Below are 8,597 nucleotides of genomic sequence, written 5' to 3'. Positions count from 1 at the left end.
CAGGTCCAAAGGACGAGATCAAGTCGGCGCCGCCAGGTGGCGAACGGAGCACAGGACACCCTCTCGTCACGAGAGCCACAGACCCACTGAGTCGTTGGCAGGTTTCCCAGACCCGACTCGGCGCCTAGGAACCCTCCACTCACGCACGCACGCACGCACGCACGCACGCGCGCACACGCAAGCACACGCACGCACACACACGCGCACGCACGCACGCTGAAGTGCCAAAATACATCGGTCTTCCCAGCTATGGGGCTAAAGATTTGAATGCGTGGTTTCAAAATCACATTCCTGCGTACACTCTCTGTGCCCGCGAGTCTATGAGAAAGAGTGCATTGCATGTGTACTAAAACGAGCATATGTGTACACACGTCCACACACACACATGTGTGTGTGTTGATCAAAAGCACTTAACTTATCCCTTTGGGAGAGTAAATGGTTGAATGATATTGCCTGGCATATACATGTGCGCATACACATGCGCACGTGTATCCTATTTTACGCACATACAATAACTACATACGCACATGAAATAAATTCTTACGCACACATAGTGTGCACATGTACACAAAGATGTCTCTTTATATTAAGTCTATACACAAGTTAATTTTTCCGCACATACGTCAAACATATATATATATACATGTATGTTTATAAACATGTATTAAATGCATATACGCAATCTTGCGTACATGAATTCGTTTTTTGCGTACATGAGTAGGATTTGTACGCATATTTACTACATCTATAAACGACTGGAGTATTTTTACGCACTTATATTACATGAGAAATAAATTGACCCAACCCGAGTGGATTTCTCCCCGTCTTCTCCTTTTCTACATGGAGGGACGGAGAGGGGGGGTCACCGAATTAATGAAGCGGCCTTGCTGTGGACGTGCTGTGTCTTGTGGCACTGCTTCTGACCCAGGGCAGTGGACAAGATGCAGGGATGACCCATCACCCAGGAGGTGCCAAGATAAGAGGGAGGGAAGAGGGTAGAGGGGAGTGGAGTATGTAGGGGATGGAATGGGTGGGAGTGGTTTCTATGTCTTTGTTTTTTGGCTACCTCCCGTGTAAGGGGGAAAAGTCTTTGGTATATATATGTATGTATGTATGTATGTATACATTACATCCACACACAAGTGAATTAAATTTCCACGGACATACGCACATGATTTATCTATGAATTATATTTACACAGACGTGCGTTATATCTCTAACAAGTTCCTAGTTTTGGTCTTTCTTCTATATGTCATCAGACACTCTTGGAAAATCGGTCTCTACTTATGGAAGACTTAAGATTAGATATTTATATACAAATGAGATAAACAAGCTAGGACAACGTGCTTAAATGATTAAGATTTGTTTAAGTACATATTAAAAGTCCTAAATCTATAAACAAAGGCATCGTAAAAGGTTTGAATCTTTTGTAAAGTGTTTGAAAATGTAAACAAACCCATTGCAAAGGGTTTGAATGTATACTTACATGCTCTAACCTCATTCAATTTCCTTTCTGTCCACTGGGTACTCCAGTCATTTATACAATGAGATTTTTTCCACAAGCAAATCTGGATTTCCACGTTTTCCCAAAGAAAAGAAGGAATTATTATATACCCAAATAAGTTCATCGCAAAATATAATTCTTCAAATTTTATGCAAAAAATAATAGTAAGTAGTTTAAACTTTTCCCCAAATTTGTGAAAAATTCCCATTTCCTTTTAGTTATGACTGTTGCCAGACTATTCTATTCATCTCCGGGGTACCCAACCCTTTCCGAGGGTTTAACAAAGGTGGCCCTGCAGGAGGGACGTCAGAGAGAATCAGCTCCCTACCACCCGTCTTCAAAACCTTACGACAACACTCTCGCCTCCATTTGGAGACGCAGCCCGGATAGGCTGACATTTGGTCCCCGGATCGGGTCTAAGGTCTACATCAATTCATATGAATTCATATGACATATCCTCCACCTTACTATAATGTATCTGGAGAACAGACAACCGGCGACTACTCTTTTCCTCGAACTGATACAAACCTGTGATACTGAAAGTTCCACATCACTACAACAGAGCAATCCATCCGTTCTCCCCCAGAGAGCTATGGGAGGTCAAGAGGACCGTTGGCAGACGTTGTGGGGCTGCGGGTTTCTAGTCGGAGGAACTTGAAGCAACGTTTATCATCAGTGTCCTTCTATAGTGGGTGACGTTTTTTTTTTTTTTTTTTTTTTTTTTTTTTTTTTTTGTTCTGGCTGACGGCGGGCGATTTTATTAATCTCCGGGGCGTTCCCTCGGTACACACATGCATTAAAACCAAGTTGTTCATAACCCTTACGTTTGACGGCTCTATTGTTTATTCTAGCTGCCGCCAGGTGATTTTTTTCAGGCGAAGGAAACAGCATCCATCGCAACAAACATAAGCCAAATACCTCAATGGTTTCCAGAAAGACAGAAAAAAAAAAGAAAAAAAAATCACACAACATAAACTCTGAGATATTGAAGACACGTTTGTGGTTGGATCTTCCAGAGATATTTAGTCAAACAGTACGTAGAAGCAGATTATTTAGCAATAAACGCTTAACAGCTTTGCAGTTATTCAAGACCCCTAGAGACGCCATATTTGAAATTCAAAACCGTGGACATTTAACTAGAAGTGCTAGATTAACTTGGAGTTAAGCTCAGTAGGCAAGAAAATTTAACTCGTTAAAAACAAGCTCGTTTTTTTCTAGATAATGTCAGATTATTTTATTCAGATTAAACTCACGATGGCTTCAATTAATATGTAAATCTATGATATCATTATACGATCAATATGCATTTGTGATTCGTGTGAACATGCATTAAATCCTTACAAATTACATTAGATCAATATGTTAACCTATTAAATCATTATGCAGTCAATATATATATATATATGTATATATATATATATATATATATATATATATTGAATTCATATGTACATCCACTGAATCTAAACATAGAGTATTAGATCAATATGCAAATTCATTAGAATATTATGCAGTCCATATGCATATGCCTTAAATGTATATCCATATGCATATGCAGTTTATTCACGCACAGTGTATGTGACCAATACACAAGTGTATTAGATTAGATGCAGTCTATATGAAGAGGCATCGAATATATATTAAAATATTTTGAATCCATACTCACACTACCAATGACCAAATTTGAGAATCCTAAAAGCAAAATTCTCGTCAACCTAAATCGTCTTTTGTAGTCAAAATATTTCGTAAAAAACAAAAATCAGGGTTGTCAGACCAAAATAATTCTCTCCAGACTAGAATGAATCTTATGACACAAGAATAAGTGTTTTGAGAGCAGATACATTGTTTCTAGACCAGAATTAGTCTTTGCAGACCAGAGCCAGTCATTCTCGGCTAGAATCAGTCTTTTGGGATCAAAATCAGTCTTTGCAGACCAGATCCAGTCTTGCAGAACCAAAACCCGTCGCTTCTGTTCAAAATCAGTCTTTCGAAACCAGAATTCTGAAAGGTTAGGCATCTGTAACCTTTTGTAATTTTAACTAAGACTTTCCATGTATGAGAGTTTCTGATCTGCATCCGAATACCTGATTTGATAGCCGATTATCCTTATGGTTGTTCTCTTAATATTTCTCTCGATTTTCTCTCCGAAGTTTTGCACGTTCTAATCTTGGGCAGACCATATTTTATACTATATTTTTTTAAAGTATTATTTTTTCTCCGTCCATTAGGAAAACGCTATTTTTATGTTCGTCAACACACACACACGCGCGCACACACACACACACACACACACTTTCAACGAACGGACGGCTTGAAGAACGTTCTGAAGAAAAGTGCAGATTGTGGATCCCAACGCAAAGAGAAGTGCCTTTTTGTATTTACAGGGTGGGGGGAAATTGCTCGTGGGGCAGTAGGTAAGTAGGAAAAGAGGAGAAGGGGAGGGATTGCTGGGGAAATGGAAGGAAATGAGGATGTGGAGGACTTGGCCCAGGCAGACGGGCGTAAGGTCAACATGAAACGACCACCGGACCAGCTCAGTGATGACGAAATGGCAAATAAAAATGTAAAGATTAGAAGTATAGAGAGGAGCAATACAGTAGAAAGTGACGAGAATATGTTCCAGGGATTTAAAGAGGGTGGGGGGGACACAACCCCCCCCCCGACTGATAAGACTAGAGGAGAGAGTTGATAAGGTGATCGAGGACTTGGAACGTAAGTTAGGTAATGTAGACTCCATTTTCCAGAGAATTGAAAGGTTGGAACAACTAGAGAAGGCTAACAGAAACTTAACTGAAGAAGTAGAGGACCTAAAAAGACAGTTAGGAAATGTAAAGGAGGAGAATGAGAAATTGAAGAAGAATAGTAATGAAAACAGTGAGAAAATAGCTACAGAAGCTAAAAATTGGAGAATAACTCAAGAAGGGAATAAGGTTTCATTCACTGACATAGTCAAACAGCAATTGAAAGAACATAATGAAGACTCAGTTATTAAAGTGATGAGACAGAAGGAGAATATAGTAAGAGAATTAGCTGACAAAAAAAAATGTATAATTATATTAGGAATGGAAGAGAAACATAACCCAGATAGAACCGCAAGAATCAAGGAGGAAAATGAAAGAGTAAGCAGTTTATTAAAATTAGTCCAGGAAGATGAACCAGAAATTATAAAGGAAATTGAGGAAAAATTCAGGCTCGGAAAATATAGTACAGATAAGACCAGACCAATTAAGATTAAATTCAGGTCACAAACAACGGCAGAGAAAATTCTATCCAAGACAGGGAAACTAGCAACAAATGATCAATATAAAAAGGTATGGATAAAAAGAGAAATGAATAAGGAGGAAAGAGAGGCAGAAAAGCAGAAAAGAATTGAAGCTAAGGCAAAAAACGAGGAAAGAACGGAGTCAGAGAAAGAGAGATTCTATTGGAGAGTAGTGAACATGAAAATAAAGCAGTTCGACATACTAAAGAAAAACATAAGGGAAACAGAGAACACAATGGAAGTGGCAGAAAACTAAGAGTGTCTTACACAAATATAGATGGATTGATAACAGGATTGAATGAACTGAATGACTATTTGAAAGAAAAAGAACCGGACATAATGGGAATTGTAGAAACAAAATTAAAAGGCCCACTACCACCCAACAGTGTAGGACATGATACATACAATTATTGGATTAGAAACAGAGAGAAAAAACAAGGGGGTGGAGTTATGTTCCTGACTAAGAAGGATATAAACGTGAAAGGTGTCATATATGGAAAGAATACAGTAGAGATGATTATGATAGAAGTGGAAGACAGAGATAAGAAGAGCAGAAAATTTGTGATCAATTATGTGCCTCCGAAAACAGCCTCATGGGAGGAGAGTGAACATAAAAGTATGTTAGGGGACACAAAGATAGCATTAACTAAAATAATGGAAGACGGAGGAAGAATAGTTATGATGGGCGACTTTAATTGCAAAGAAATCTGCTGGGAAGAAATGACAGTAAAGAGTGGTGATGACTCATGGGGAAATGCTCTACTTGAGATGATTACTGACCATTCAATGACACAATGGATACAAGAGAACACTAGGTATAGAAATGAAGAAGAACCATCGAGGCTAGACTTAATAATTACATCTGAACCTAGAATAGTGGACAAGATTGAATATAAAACACCAATAGGTAAAAGTGACCACATATTGATTGAACTGGAACTTAATGAAGAAAAATATATGAAAAGAAATGAACAATATAGAAAAGGAAGAATGATGTACGAAAAAACAAACTTTGATAAAATAAGAGAATTCTTCCAACAAGAAAACTGGGAAGAAATATACAAAGAAGAAACATCAGTGGAAGAGAAATGGAATATTTTGACAAAAATTTACAAAAAAGGAGTGGAAAAGTATGTCCCAAGACAAAAACAAGAAAAAGAATATGTAAAATGCTGGTACAACAAAAGTTGTAGGGAGTTAAAAGACAAAAGAGACAAAGCCTGGACCAGATGGAAAAAAGACAGAAGACCTGAAAAATGGAAAATATATACTGGTTATAGAAATGAATATGTACAAAAGTGCAGAGAGGAAAAAAGAAAATATGAAAAAGATGTTATAGAAAAGTGTAAAGATCAACCAAAACTATTCTACAGATTTGTAAACAATAAACTGAAAAACAAACAAGACTTGGAGAAATTAAGACAAGGAGGAGTTGAATACACTGAGGAAATGGAAATGGCAGAAATTATGAACAAACATTTTAAATCAGTGTTTACAAGGAAAAATATACAACCTGAAGAGATTGAGTGGAAGGAAAAAGTCCCCCCTATGGAAGAAATAGAAGTAACAAAGAATGAAATATTGACACACTTGGGTAATTTTGATGTCAGAAAATCGCATGGGCCAGATGAAATAGCAAACTGGATTCTGAAAGAATGCAGGAATGAACTGGCAGACAAAATACATAGCATAATAAGCAGTTCCTTAAAAGAAGGAAAAGTTCCAGAAGATTGGAAAAAAGCAAATATAGTACCTATATATAAAGGAGGAAATAAAGAAGAACCTACCAACTATAGACCAGTCTCTCTAACAAGTACAATAGCAAAAATATGTGAAAGAATTATCAAAAGTAGATGGGTAAAATACTTGGAAAAAAAACAACGTACTAAATCCAAGGCAATTTGGATTCAGACAAGGACGATCATGCGTCACCAATTTAATATGTTTCTATTCAAGGCTAATAGATATAATACAAGAAAGAGATGGATGGGCTGATTGTGCATTTCTAGACCTAAAAAAAGCTTTTGACAAAGTACCACATAAGAAGTTGCTTAAGAAATTAGAATATGAAGGAGGAATACAAGGTAAATTGCTAAATTGGATGGAAGACTTTTTGCAAGAAAGAAAAATGAGAGTAGTGATAAGAGATCAGCACTCAAAATGGAATGAAGTAATAAGCGGTGTCCCGCAGGGAACAGTCCTGGCCCCAATAATGTTTGCTATATATATTAATGATATGGATGAAGGAATTGAAAGCTATATGAGCTTTTTTGCAGATGATGCAAAATTACTGAAAAGAGTGAAAACTGAAGAAGATTGTGAATCACTACAGACAGATCTAAATAAAGTACAAGAATGGAGTAGGAAGTGGGAGATGGAGTTCAATACAAAAAAGTGTAGTATAATGGAATTTGGAAAAAGCAAAAACAGAATAACAGGATCATATAATTTGGGAGAAGAAGGAATAAAAAAAGTAGAAAATGAGAAGGACCTGGGAGTCATTGTTATGAATAATATGTCACCTGAGAAACATATAAATAAGATTTTTGGAGAAACTTATAATTTAATAAGAACAATCAAAGTGGCATTTACATACCTGGATGAAGAAATGGTGAGGAAAATCCTAATCACCCTGATAAGACCAAGATTGGAATATGCAGCAACGATATGGTCACCAAGTACAAAAAAATGTATAAAAAAACTTGAAAGAATACAAAGAGCAATTACAAAACTGGCACCAACACTCTCAAAACTATCATATGAAGAGAGACTAGCAAAACTTGAACTACAGACATTAGAGCAAAGAAGAGAGAGAGGAGATTTGATAGTTATTTACAGAATCATGAAAGGCATGGAAATTACTGATAGAGAGAATCTGATAAAATGGGATGACAGAAATACAAGAGGACACGGAAAGAAAATAAAAAAAGACAACTATAGAAGAGATTTGAAAAAGAACAGCTTTCCTCACAGAGCAATAGACAGTTGGAACAAGTTAGATGTGAAAGTGGTGTGTGCAAAAACAATACATGAATTTAAAAATAGTTTAGATAAAATGAGATATGAAGACGGGACCCCACGAGCATAGCTCCCCTTCCCGTAAAATACAACTAGGTAAATACAACTAGGTAAATACACGCACACACACACACACACACACACTTCAACGAACGGACGGCTTAGAGAACGTTCTGAAGAAAAGTGAAGTTTCGTGGATCCCAAAGCAAAGGAAGTGCCTATTGTATTTACAGGGGGGGAAATTGCTCGTGGGTAGTGGGAAAGTAGGGAAAAAAGAGAAGGGAAGGGATTGCTGAGGGAAATGGAAGGAAATGAGGAAGGAAAACACTTGGCCCAGGCAGACAAACGAAATGTAAACACCAAAAAACGGCCCCCCGACCAGCTGAGCGACGACGAAATGTCTAATAAAAATGTAAAGATTAGAAGTATAGATAAGAGCAATACAGTAGAAAGTGATGAGAATATTTTCCAGGGATTTAAAGAGGGTGGGGGGGGGGGACTGACAAGACTAGAAGAAAAGTTCGATAAGATGATCGAGGACTGGGAGCGTAGGTTCGGTCATGTTAACAACATTGTACAGAGGGTTGAAAAATTGGAAGAACTAAAGAAGGAGAACAAAAACTTAACTAAGGAAATAGAAGACCTAAAAAGACAGTTAAAAGAAGTAAAAAAAAGGAGAATGAAGAGTTAAAGATGAATAATAAAGAAAACAGAGAGGGATGGAAGACAATTCAAGAAAACAGTAAATTTGCATTTACTGACATAAACAAACAGCAAATGAGAGAACAAACTGAAGACTCAGTTATTAAAGTG

At 37.3% G+C, this 8,597-nt stretch overlaps 1 protein-coding gene across 2 annotated transcripts in view; it reads right to left on the bottom strand.

The window, feature by feature from the left end:
- The window catches only part of LOC143036824 (uncharacterized), a 57,804-nt gene extending 57,709 nt beyond the window's left edge, over positions 1-95 (bottom strand). For both annotated transcript variants that reach the window (XM_076204626.1, XM_076204625.1), the window contains exon 1: positions 1-95. This exon is cut by the window's left edge and continues 131 nt beyond it. The gene's annotated coding sequence lies outside the window, so the exon portion shown is untranslated.
- Positions 96-8,597: the final 8,502 nt, after the last annotated feature.

The sequence above is a fragment of the Oratosquilla oratoria genome, chromosome 21, assembly GCF_046742065.1.
Source record: "Oratosquilla oratoria isolate Oo_2021 chromosome 21, ASM4674206v1, whole genome shotgun sequence".
NCBI lineage: Eukaryota > Metazoa > Arthropoda > Malacostraca > Stomatopoda > Squillidae > Oratosquilla > Oratosquilla oratoria.
The sequence above is the reverse complement of the archived record's forward strand: the minus strand, read 5'-3'. Positions and strand labels throughout refer to the sequence as shown.